This window comes from Argiope bruennichi, chromosome 2, assembly GCF_947563725.1.
Source record: "Argiope bruennichi chromosome 2, qqArgBrue1.1, whole genome shotgun sequence".
NCBI classification, from domain to species: domain Eukaryota; kingdom Metazoa; phylum Arthropoda; class Arachnida; order Araneae; family Araneidae; genus Argiope; species Argiope bruennichi.
In genome coordinates this window covers 83750377-83763242 of record NC_079152.1, presented here as the reverse complement: position 1 = coordinate 83763242, position 12866 = coordinate 83750377, and positions in this window count along the sequence as shown.

Below are 12866 nucleotides of genomic sequence, written 5' to 3'. Positions count from 1 at the left end.
ACCGAACGACTCATTAACCATTGAGCGATGGAAATGGGGGGGAGTCTTTCATTTCTGGTCCCCCACCCTTCTCCAATCGAGTCCTTCGCCCCCCTGCCGGCCAGAATCGCCCAAAAACGACTTTTTGGAGATGTAACTTCGTTGAGTTTTAATTTGCCAGCTCGGAGTTTACTGTTATTTCAATTGGGGATGTCGAAATCACGTGGTTTCTCTTTTTGGTCACGTGGCCTGTTGTGTCACAAGCAAAACGGTGTAGTTACTTTGGAGGGATGTCCATCAAATCTTTCAGCGAACGATTGCACGTCACGAGCGCTGCATTTGTACAATTTGTCAGGTGTAACTGCCAGTAAAATAGGTACCTAGTGATTCGATAAATGAGGAATAAAGCTAGCGCTACAAGATTTTTTTTTAAACGATAAGAATGCATGTTTATTGAAAAGCAATTAACATGTGTATCATTGCAAAATAAATACTACATTAGAAAAGTGATTTATAAAAACATTTCTTTTTCTAAAAAGCCTTATTTTTGTAATTTCTTTTTTAATTGGAAAGGCTTTACATAATGTAAAGTTTAAAATCCTTCTTCAGATAAAGATTTGATTAAAGGAAGAAGACTTCTATTGTTATCTTTGTTTAATTCTGATATGAATCAATACGTCAAAGAGAGTATTAATCATAAATTAAATTATATTTTGTCGCTGAAATAGAAAATATTGTGAAACTTGAAATTATAACTACCGTTATTAAATATCATGTGACTTTTCTGCAAAAAATAATAATAATAATAAATAAATAAACAAATAAATAAAGAAAAGAGAAGGAAATATATATATATATATATATGAAATTAAAAAAGTTTATTATTCGGTTTTTCTTAAATCTAAATGAACTTATATTTTAATGTTTTAAATCAATTATTTTTCATTTTCCTAGAAATTGCTATCAATTTATTTTGTATTATAATGATATATTTGTGAGCTTGTTTATATTAATGAAAAAAGAGAAGAAAGTTTCATTAAAAAAAATTAAATCTTTTTATTGAAATAAGAACACATGCTTTTGACTAATTAAATTAATCATTATATATAAATATTTTTTTAACTCTAGGATAAAACTTATTGATACACCTTAATACAAGATGCTCCAAAACCAATGTTGGCAGCTCCGTTTTATTTAAGTGCTAATTGATTATGCTGATTTTCTTTTAACTTTGCTAAAAAATTTTTGCCTAATTTTAATTTTAAATATGTTAAAAACCAAAATTTAATTAAGATGGAACAGCCATAGATTTCACAATGATGCGTAAAACTCCATATCAATTAAATAATATTCCCACAGTCAAGTAAGAAAACCATCACCGTGTGTATAATAAGCGTAATTATCTATATTATCATTGATAAAGTAGTTATATACTGATATTTAATACAACAATAAATGAATGCAATTTTCAATATTACAATTTATGAATGTAGTACTATTTTAAGTGCAAAAATGTTATTTGTATTGAGAGTACTTATAACTTACTGATTTTTTTTGGCTTAAACATCCATAAATACGTCACAGTTAATGGTATTAGTCGGTTATTGTTAATGATAACGGATTATTAATACCACATAAATGTTAAGCACAAAATTTTTGATAAATCATTTTATGAATAACATAATGGAATTCATAGATCAGAGATAACTGAATCAGGGAAAAAATGGTTTACAAAATTCTATTTTGAAAAGGCAACACATTGCAAAATTTTAAGGCTTTAATAAAGGAACAGGCAACTTTTTTTATCTTTTATTTTATTTTATTTTTATTATTAAATTGTTTTATTAGATATTTAATTTTGTTATACAGATGTCATATTCCTTGTTGCGATTCTTATGGTGAGCCAAATTTTCTGGTCAGGGGCACTCAAAGATGTTAATATAATCCTGAGTGTTACTAGCTCTGTTTTCCCTACCACCTATTTGGCAACACAGCAACGCTATAGACTTGAACTCGTCTCATCATTTGAGGTAAGCAGAGTTTTGAAATAGTTTAAATGCAGATGTTTGAATCAAGACGGAATATTTTTTCTACTAAATGAGCAAATTTACAACGATTATTCATTATCGCTTGCTTTGGAGAAGGTAAAAAAAAAAAAAAAAAAATGTGTTCAGTGCTAAAATGTAAGACAGTACTTCAAAAAGTAATCGAAATGTAAAGACAGTGGCAGAGATAGCTCATAAAATAAATTTAGGGATAAAAAAATTTTGTGATTTTTTCAAACATCTCTTCTTTCTTTCTTTCCCTTCACTGCTTCACAGCTCACTTTATCTCTAGCTAAGGAATCCATGTGTCTAAATCGTCTTTGGCTTGACATAGCGTTGTTCGAAATTCAGGTGATTAAAACGAATTATTTCTTGGACAATTTTTTTGTTTGCGACAACTTATGTAACTGCCTTAAACTTCAGCTGATTAATTGCTCACGCCTTCGAATCATATGGAGTCTAACTATTAACGCAGAAAAGCCATGATAAATAAAAGTAATTTTAAAAATGCTTTATCCTATTATTATTTTTTTCGGAAAGATTAGAGCATCCTGTTTGAACTTGAAATAATTTCCAGGAAGCAGCAAAATCTCTCTCCAAGCCGAGCATCGCGAGAAAATCCTGACTGCTTATCCCAGTATCTTCCCAACCATATGCCTGTCTTGTCGGAAGTAGATTACCCGACCAACCTGGTGCACCACCGATTACACTTTCTCTGCAAAATCCATCGGAAGTGAGACCGCTTTAACTTCGTTTGGCAGAAGTTATCCGTGCTCCGAACAAAAGGGGTTGACGAGAGGCTGGGCTGATCCTTATCCTGGCACCCTCAAACAATGATCGAGGTGGCGAACTATTGAAACCGCTGGAGATTATTACCGCTCGGCTGGAAGCTCTGAATCATGGATCACCCCCACTGTTTTTGTACGGGATAGGAGATGGGATAAAAAAAGGGGGCTGTTGGGGAGCCTGCTTAAATACTACTTGATGAGTTAAGAGAGGAGGTGCTTTCGCTTTTGGCCTTGATTTGGAGGCACTTTGGTGATAGAGAAGTCAATAGAGTATTGAATTTTTCAACCTCTTTTTATTTCATTTAATTTTAGTTAAAAGTAGTTATTAAAATTTCGTCTGATGCTGATCCCTTTAAAGCCTGAAAAAATTTACCCACCTTCATTTTTTTTACTGCTCTCCCCTTGTTTTCTAATATATATATAATATAATTGGACTGAATTAAAGAAACTAAGTTTATAATTTTTGTATGCATTACATTAAAAGATGAGGATCTTTATAATGATTTTTTTTTTAAATTAAACTCAGCATTACATAAAAAAGTCTTTTTTTCATTCAAATATATTTTTTAATAAAATCTGATAGTCTTTCTGTGCATTACCCTTGTTTAGCTCATATTAAATAGAAGATTTAAAAGTTACTCCAGATTTAAATATATACTCTAACTCTGAAAGTAAAAATAAAAGCATGTTGCTATTAACAGATTTCAAAATTTGTAAAGAATATGTGATGGGATGATATGAAAATGTAGAACTCGTGATAATTATTTCATGATTATTTCCTTCTAGTGATGTTTTTTACTCCAAAACTTGAATTGGAGAAGAATTTATATAAATTAAAAAGTTTCTTGTCATCATAATTGGTCTCCAAAACAGTTGCATAAATATATGTCAATACCTCAATGGTATTGATGGGCGGTTTTTCTCATTCATAAATAAGAGGGGGAAAAAGTAATTCAGCTTAAATAAGTTCGTGTCATGTAATTACTTTATCTCAGTTCATAATATAAACATAATCATTCTCTTTGTTAAGTTTTTATGCAGTTTTATTGTCTCATAATTATATATCAGAAATTTGCGTCAAATTTTATCACAATAAAAAGTAATAATAGTACGCAAAAAATTATTCAAAATAGAAGGGAGAAATACAAAATAATCAACATACATTCTGCTTTTTTCTCACCATTTAATTTTTATTGCAATTATAAATATAATAATATCTTAATAATTATAAACTTGTAAATATTTCTATGATTTATTCCTTTTCAAAGCTTTTAGAGTTGTAATTTTTCCCAATAAAATCATATTTGCGTGAAATTATCTAATTGAACCTTAAAAAATGAATTTCAGAAAACTGAAATTTACACATCTTGCTAAAGGAAGAGTACTTCACTTAATAGATATAACTGCTGAGATATTTTTTAGAAGTCTTGCATAACTATATTTATTATGCGACCGTCATTAAATTATTACCATCATGTCTGTGAGAGATCTATCATCTATTGTCAGTTACATTTCCAAACCAAGAGGAGTATAAAGATAGTACTCCACCTGGGAAGGAAATTATGTCAAGCATCCAACTTCTAATGCAAATAATAGTCAAATTCGTTTAGTTATTCTCTTTAAAAGTATGAATTCATGAATTCTCCCATTTGTTTTAGTTTAATTATGGCCATAAAACTTTTCTAATTGTTTCCATTAATTTCTTTCATCATGCATTTAATAAAAAGTATGAAAAATGATACCATTTGCGATTGTTTGGAGCATTATATAAGATTTGAAAATGTTTTCTAATCATTTCTTGGCAAAGGTAAACAAAAATAAAATTATTAAAAATTTGTATATTTATGTAAACAATTTAATAAAAGAATAATAATTATCAAAAGTTAGCATCCAACACTTCATATTTGTGAATGCAAATACAAATATTATTTTACTCATTTAATAAAAATAAAAATGATTGATGTCATTTCAAAATCGCAGTTTAATTGGTATTGATAATGGTGATATAATGAAAAAAAAAGTGTTCTATTTTCTATTTAAAATCGTTCTTATATTTTATTTAATAATTTTTTTGAAGTAAAACAAAATTTTTTATTTGGAGGAATAATTTTTTTGGTAATAAACTTTTTCTAATTTATTTAATATCGCTTTGTATTTGCATTGTCATCGTCCATATCCAACGAAAAGGGACAAAAGCGAAATACCGAGCAATGGACAACTCTGCTATTTTCGATAGTAAAAATGATCTTATCCATCTGTCTACATGATGGAAGGGAAACGTGTTAGAATAAACTTCTTCATCTCCTACTTTTTAATTTTCATTAGAACATTCTGGAATTGAAAGAATTCGACGTTTTTTCTGTAATGTCGTGCCCCATTTTTTATAAGACAGCACTTCTTTTTTCTAAGGAAAAAAAAACAACTTCCATCTGCAAATGTTGTGTGATCCTTGGTTTTTCAACACAACAGGCCATTTTTTTAGTCGATTAGCGTATTTTAACTAACTGGTTGAATTAAACTTGTTGAATGAAAAAATTCCGTGTAGGGCAATTCTTTACAATGTGGCAACTGGTGCGCCGAATTGCCAAGTACAAAAAATCCTTTACTTATTGGCTAGCTTCTTCATTTTATAGAAGTTTCGAAATCATACACGAAATACAAATAAAGAATCTTGTAACAGGCTCAATTAAAAACAGTTATTAAAGCTGCTTTACAAAAAGTCTGAAAAATCTGGAAAATGTCTAATTATTGAAGCTGTTTTACAGAAGGCCCGAAAAGTCAGAGAAATTTGAAACTTCTGGAATCACTAAATCTCCCTTATATGAAACAAATTTCTATAATTTAATATTTCGAAAAATCACATTAGAGGGAAGCCGGGTTTTTTTCAGTGTTCTAAGAACTCGCTCAACACGTTATTTTGTTAGCATCCGAAAATCGGTGTACAATTTTTCTGACACTAACAAACTCAAAATAATTTCAGTAAAACGAAAAATAGTCATGCTTTCTGTCCAATTCATTAAAAAAAGGAACAAATAAAAACTGCATTGAAGATTTTAATTAAGAGGAAGTCTAAAAGTTAACAAGCAATTTTAGAAAAGTACGAATTAATCGAAAAATAAATCTTGAATATAGATAAACCAACTATCAAAGGCCTGTAAAGCTTTGTAAATTTTAACTTTTTTTATCTGAATTTATTTAATAATCCTAATTATTTTTTTTCTTCATTTTAATAGAATATGCGAATTTTACATCAGAATGGATTAATAATTACAATTATGTTTATAGAATTCATAAGAAATAGTGCCTTCTGATTTACAAAATTTCAGCTCAAAGCAACACAAGCGGAATTACCCACCGTAGATGGTAATTTAGATGCAAATATGCTTTTTAGAAAATTAGTTATTTAAAAAGAGAGAGAGAGAGAGAATAGATACGAAAGGGCGTCACTTAATGAATATGAAAAATTATTGAGCGAAATATCATTACTAAATATACTATTAGAAAAATCCATTGGATGAGTGGAATTCTCCTTAATTCTCCCCAATTACATTAATTGTTCTAATTTAATTTATATTAGATAAATAATATTTTTATTTATATCATTTTAACTTTTCTTAAATTAACTCTTATATTGTTTTTTATGAGTTAGTTAGTAAATGTATATGCTAGTAAATGTATAATACATCAGCATATTATAAAGCCTTTATACCTGAAAGAACACAATATTATGTACTTTTAAGAACTTACTTTCGAATTTTCATTTTTCGGGGAGGGAAATGACGAATTGTTCGGAAAAAATGTCCTTATAAATTTTAAATATATTTGACAAATGTTTGCATTTATGTATGATAAAATATTAAGTTATTTCATTCAAATTAAAACAAGTAGAAAATGTATTTTTAGTGAAAGTTAATACCTTCGAACAAAAAAAGCCTTTTACGAATTCCAATCTTGATCAAAACTGGAAGGCAAAGGCGCCTGAAAGTCTTAAATAATTTAGATAATGTTCATAAACAAAAAAAAAAAAAGGCTTATTCACAATCATTCATTTGGTGTTGTATAAAGAAATTGTTTACATCGAAAAAGAAAAATGTTTTAGAAAATCTTCATTTATATAATGTTATATAAATATGACAACTCCTTTTGTTTCTTTTATTTGTTGGTAAGAAACAATTTAAATATCCTAGAGTTTTAAGTAGTGATAAAACTACCTAAGAGTTAAGCATTATTTCCCTGTCACAACTTTTAATTGAAATCTTTAGCTGCGTCTTTATCTACTGAAAATTTCAAAAATTTATTTTCAAAATTCATCGTAAGGGAAAATGGAATTAGTTGTCGAATTATTTGCTTTTGCTTGGAAATTTATTCATTTGTCACAAAATTATCACAAAATTTTCCTTGTTATTCATCTTTATTATTATTATTTACTAAACTAAATGCTTATTAAAAATTACAAAAAAAAGACTAAATATTTAGAATTATTTACAATCAATTATGAAAAATAAATTGTCATTTAAAAATTATTTATTTTGGTATTGTTAGAATGCATTGTATTGGAAGCTTCTGCAATAATTATAATATTCATGTCTTTGTAAGAATCATTTGACTCTTTTTTTTATCTTATTGTTGTAAATTAATTTAGAACCCTGATTGTTACAGTGGCTCACCTGATGTAAGGATAGAGTATTCGGATCGGTCATGTTGTTCAATGGAAAATAAATAAATAATGAGTATAAATTACTTCTTTATTTATATAATGTTCATAATTCTATAATTATTTGATTTTGTTCTAAAAACGGAGAAATCTTTAAAAAACTTTATTAATATGATTATTATTGGCATTATACACATTTATAGATGATTCAAATATTTTTCAAAATCTTAAAAGCCTTCCTTAACAAAAATAGAAAAAGAATAATTTATTAATTTCTACAGCAATTTCAAATAATTTAAGATTATCGAATTTTTAACCATATTAGTAAACAATTGATTATATATCCTTTATAAAAATATATTCCATGACATGTCATTGATCTCTTTTTGAAGGTGATAGTTTTCCCTTCAGCTTAAAATTTAAAAAAGATTTTTTTTTAAAAAAAAGATAATAACAAAATTTTTCTTGTGGTCTTTACCTGATTTGTTTTTAAGGACCAGTAAGTTCCAATCTTTTCTTTTTAACATCTTAGATCTTGCTACTTTCAGAAATTTTATTTGGCAACAAATATACTTATAAGCTTTAAATAAAAAGAAAAATATGAATTCTCAGAAAAACTTTGGATTGGAAAAAATAAAATCATCATTATTTTTTCTTTTTTATTTCTTTGCAAATTCATAACAATTTTTTATTATTTCTTCTAGTTAATAGAATAATTATTTCAATTAACAACTTTTTTTTTATTTTGAAGGCGAATAAATTGATTTTAAAAGTGATATAATGAATCATTTTAACTGATTTATCATATGCAATATAAATCAACAACTTAATCGCTCGGATTTGATAACAATTGCTTAAAACTATATACACACGAGCTCCGTGACAAGCCATTATTCTATAGGAAGCGCAAAAATATATATATTTAATCATACATCTGTGTGTCATTGTGTTTAAAAACTAAGTTGGAAAAAATAATATTAATCGTTTTCATTTCTCATTACTATAGATTTTTCTTTATGCTATTCTCTTTATATTGTTTATTTATATATTCTCTTTATACACCAGGTGTGCAAAATTTAAGCAACAATGTAAATTTTAAGCAGGTAGTCATGAAATTGCAGAAAAGGGGTTATTGCTATCGGTACAATGAGCTCGCACTTCAGTAGAAAGGGGATGCGTATACAAATATCAGAACAAAACATCATAGGTGACCTGAGTGTATGCGAAACGCGTACAGTCGGAGCGCGCAACTCAAGACTACAAGGAAAGAAAGAACGGAGACGCAATTAAAGACATTCGCTGCAAGTGCAATTGAGTTCTTTCGTGAAATATGGCTAGAAGAAATAACGTGGACAACTTCACAGTGGAAGAATGATCAGAAAGTTGGAGGAGGGGCACAGCTGAAGAGTTCGGAATCAACAAAAGTGTCGTTTCGCACGTTTGAAAAGCCTTCCAAACCACAGGTACAGTTATTAGAAAAGTTGGTGGTTACCGTCCTAGAAAATCAATCGCAATGGATGACCGATGTATCGTCCTGCAGGGGAAAAAAGCCCGATAAAAGTCAGCAAGCACCACTGCTCAGCAACTATGTACAGCAACAGGACGACTAGTGTCGCGGTTTACTGTGACCAGACGTCTTCACAAAGGTGGTCTATTTTCCCACCGTCCTGAACGCTGCATCCCTTTGAAAGTTGGTCATCAGAACGGTATAAGGAGCACAAAAACTGGACATCTCATCTGTGGAGTGATGTCCTCTTTACCGATGAGAGTCGTTTCAGTACCACAAGTGATTCTCAACTCCAATTGATTTAGAGAGAGGTCGGGACACGCTTTCATCCCAGTAACATCACGGAAAGAGACCGCTACGGTGGTCCTGGAGTTGTCGTCGGGAAGGCATTATGCTGAACGGGCGGACTGAGTTACACGTTTTCGACAGATGTTCTGTAACCGGAGATCGCTATTGTAAGGAGGTGATCTTTCGGATGTACCTGTGTTCCGAGTTCGTTTTTATGGATGACAATGCACGGCCATACTGGACTGCTGATGTTAGTGGCTACTGGAAAATGAAGATATCACTCGAATGGATTGGCTAGCATTCTTTTCTGATTTAAATCCAATAGAACATGTGTGGGAATGCTTTGGGGAGATGCCTTGGGACACGATTGCATCCACCGGGGAACATCCAATGATTGAAACAAATGCTGATTGAGGAATGGGAATTCTTACCACAAGAACTGTTGGACAATCTGGTGTGGCGTATGAAGAGATGGTGCGAAGCAACCATTGCAGTAAGGAGAGGGCATATCCCATACTAAGGAACATCTTGTTGCTCTTCCTCTTGGACAATCATTTGTAGTGATACTATGAATTAATAAATCTTTTTTTTTGTTTTATTCCATATTATATGAATTGTATTCATTTTTGCGCAACTATGCTTTCGTCATCGTTTAAGTACAAAATGCTGTCTCTCATTTCTGAATTTCATGTCTCTCAGATAATTTCTCGTGAAATTATGGCAAAAAAAAAAGCATCTGTTGCTTAAGTTTTGCACACCAGTGTACTATTGTTCAGCTCAGTGCTGATATCTGTTTAATATTGTGTGGAAAAGACAAAATTTTAAAAAGAATAAAAGGAAATTCAAATATCTAATCCGAACCTAGCATAGTAATGTTTTGGGCTTGATTCATTTTGCTTTATTTTGTTTATTAATTTTGCTCTTAATAATACAGCTGTGATAACTTGCGAACAAATTCTGTATTTTAATATCGTCGTAGTGGGCGTACTTTTAAATCCAGTAACTAAAGTAACGATAAGTATTGCTTTAAAATGTACTTAAAAATAAAAAAATTATAAAAATTTGAAGAAAACAAATCATATTGAAATTAGATTAATATCACTGGAAAACTTTTTAGTAAAAAAAAAAAAATGTTTTTTATGCAAAAATGTTCCGAGAAATTATAGAGGAAAAACATTAAAATTTGGATCATTTTTTAATTATATAATTAAAAATGTTAAAAAAAACCTTTTTTAGTAAACTTCTATTATCTAAGAAATAAGTAACTTCCTACCAAAATTAGTAGCTCTAGGCCTAATGATCTGTCTACAGAGCGTTTTGCGTATTTACATCACGTAGTTTACGAACAGGATGTCAGAATATAAATATTATTACGTTTAAAAAAAATCCTTGCTCGCACTATTATGTCTAATATCCATATAAATATCAAGAATGGTTTGCATTACGATTTATATATTTAAATTATATGCTAAAGAAGTTATTCGATGGTTGCTTAAACCTGAAGAAACAGATAGTAAAATATCTGAGGAAGAAAATACTTGAAGTCATTCTGTTGATGTTTTTTTAAAGTTCTTTTATCGAATAGAGGAAATAAAGAATTCAAGAAAAGGAATTTGGCAATTTTTAAACACCTTAAGGCAGCCACATTTTTACCGTCATTGCGTAATTATCAGGATTCACTGAGAAAGGTGAAAGCAATTTCGTGTTAACAAAGTTGGAAGAACTAGTTTTATCTGTTCTAACACCAATGAGGAAATAATTGGCCTTGTAGAAGAATGTACAGATTCAGCTGTTGATATACGTGATGAAAGGGCGATGTCGGATTAAGAAATGTATAGATTATTTATAGATCCTTTTGTTGAAGGTGCATTGTAACTGAAAAGGGAGGGAGGGGGTCTATAAATAGGATTGGTAATAAAAGAGTTCGATGAGAAAAATCAATAAGATTACGGGAGTGGGGGATTTCAGTTAGCTGAATATCTATCTTTTTTTCTTTTGAGAATTATGCAACTTGTAAATCACTTGTTTATCTGCCAGGTGAATGTATTATTTGAATCTTCCATTCCTAAAATTTTATGTGTTTTTAAAAATGAAAAGCAGCAAAAAATACAGTATATTCAAAAGGGGAAAAAAAAAAAAAAGGAATTTTAAATGTGATATGAAGGGGCTTTCAATCACACATTTCTTGTGTCGAAAATATTATTACCCAAATATCAGAACTTATACTAATTATTACTATTCAGTAAAAGTATGTTTATTCTTGTTTTTATGTTTAGTTATCAGTACCATTAAATGCAAAAGAAATGTTGCCGTGATTTTTCAGACTAAAAAAGTAATAAAAATGTAACATGAAATGATCATATTAAGCAACAAAACTGCAGTATTATAGAAAAAAAAACAAAAATGAAATTATTTTAAAATTCTATTTCTAAAAAAAAGTAGATGCTTATTCTGATGTATTGATTTGGCAACTGCTATGATTTGTATAGCTATATAAATATATATTTTAATTATGACGAAAAAATTTAAATACTTAATTGAGATAAAAAATTAAATATTTTTATTTTTAATCAGCGGTCTTTGGTGGTTTGCGGATTCAACTGGTTTCGTTTACAAGCATCAGATTATGACCAATATTAAAGCCAAAAGTCATTTTAATTAAGTTATATTAATTTAAAATAATTCTAAAAATTCAAATTCAAAAAAAATAATAATAATTCATTCAAAATATTTTAATTGCCTTGCAAATGTGTTTGTTTGTGTATACGAACTATCCTAACAGAATCAAGTTCCATGATTCAAATTCAAGTTTGTTGTTTGGATTCAATTCTTCGGATAATCTAATTTTTGCAATGCTGTAACTCCACTTTTTTATTCCTCAAGTAGAATCCTTCTTCCTTAGCTTTCAACAATCAAATAATAGCATGCGAATAAATATTTGACGGAACAATGAAAATTGTTTAAATTTACGCTCAAAATGAAATCGCCTGTTAAAAGATGGTAAAAGATACTTTTAAAAAAATGTCCAAAATACAGGAAAAATTTACATGGCAATTAAATTAAAATCCTTAGACAGAGATTTTTTTTTTTAATTAATGGAGCAAAAATTAATTTTGCGCTGCAATAAATTTTAAAGTAACGGCGAAAAAACGTAAAAACTTCGCTTCTTCGCTTCTTCTTCGCAATTAATTAAAATTATAATTAAGATATATTCAAAAATATTAGCCTTGTATTACACATTCTCACTTTCCACAGAATATATGTGTCCAATTTGGTAGCTGTAGGTTAAGTGACCTTGCCTCTAGAGCATCAACACACGCACAAACACACACATTTTCTTCTTTATTAATAATAGAGAAGATATTAACCACACAATTTTTTTATTTTATTTATTCTGTCTGTCTTTATATTCATTTGACTTTACTTTTCACCATTATTTTAAACGTAAAAGGATTATTTTTTTTTTTTTTTTTGTCTTTTTTAAGTTTTGAAGTGTTTCTTATTTAATTATCCTTTACGCCTAATTAATTCATCATAATTCTAACTTGACTTATTTATAATAATTCTCATTCCTACTTAATGAGTATAAAATTCTCTACAACCGT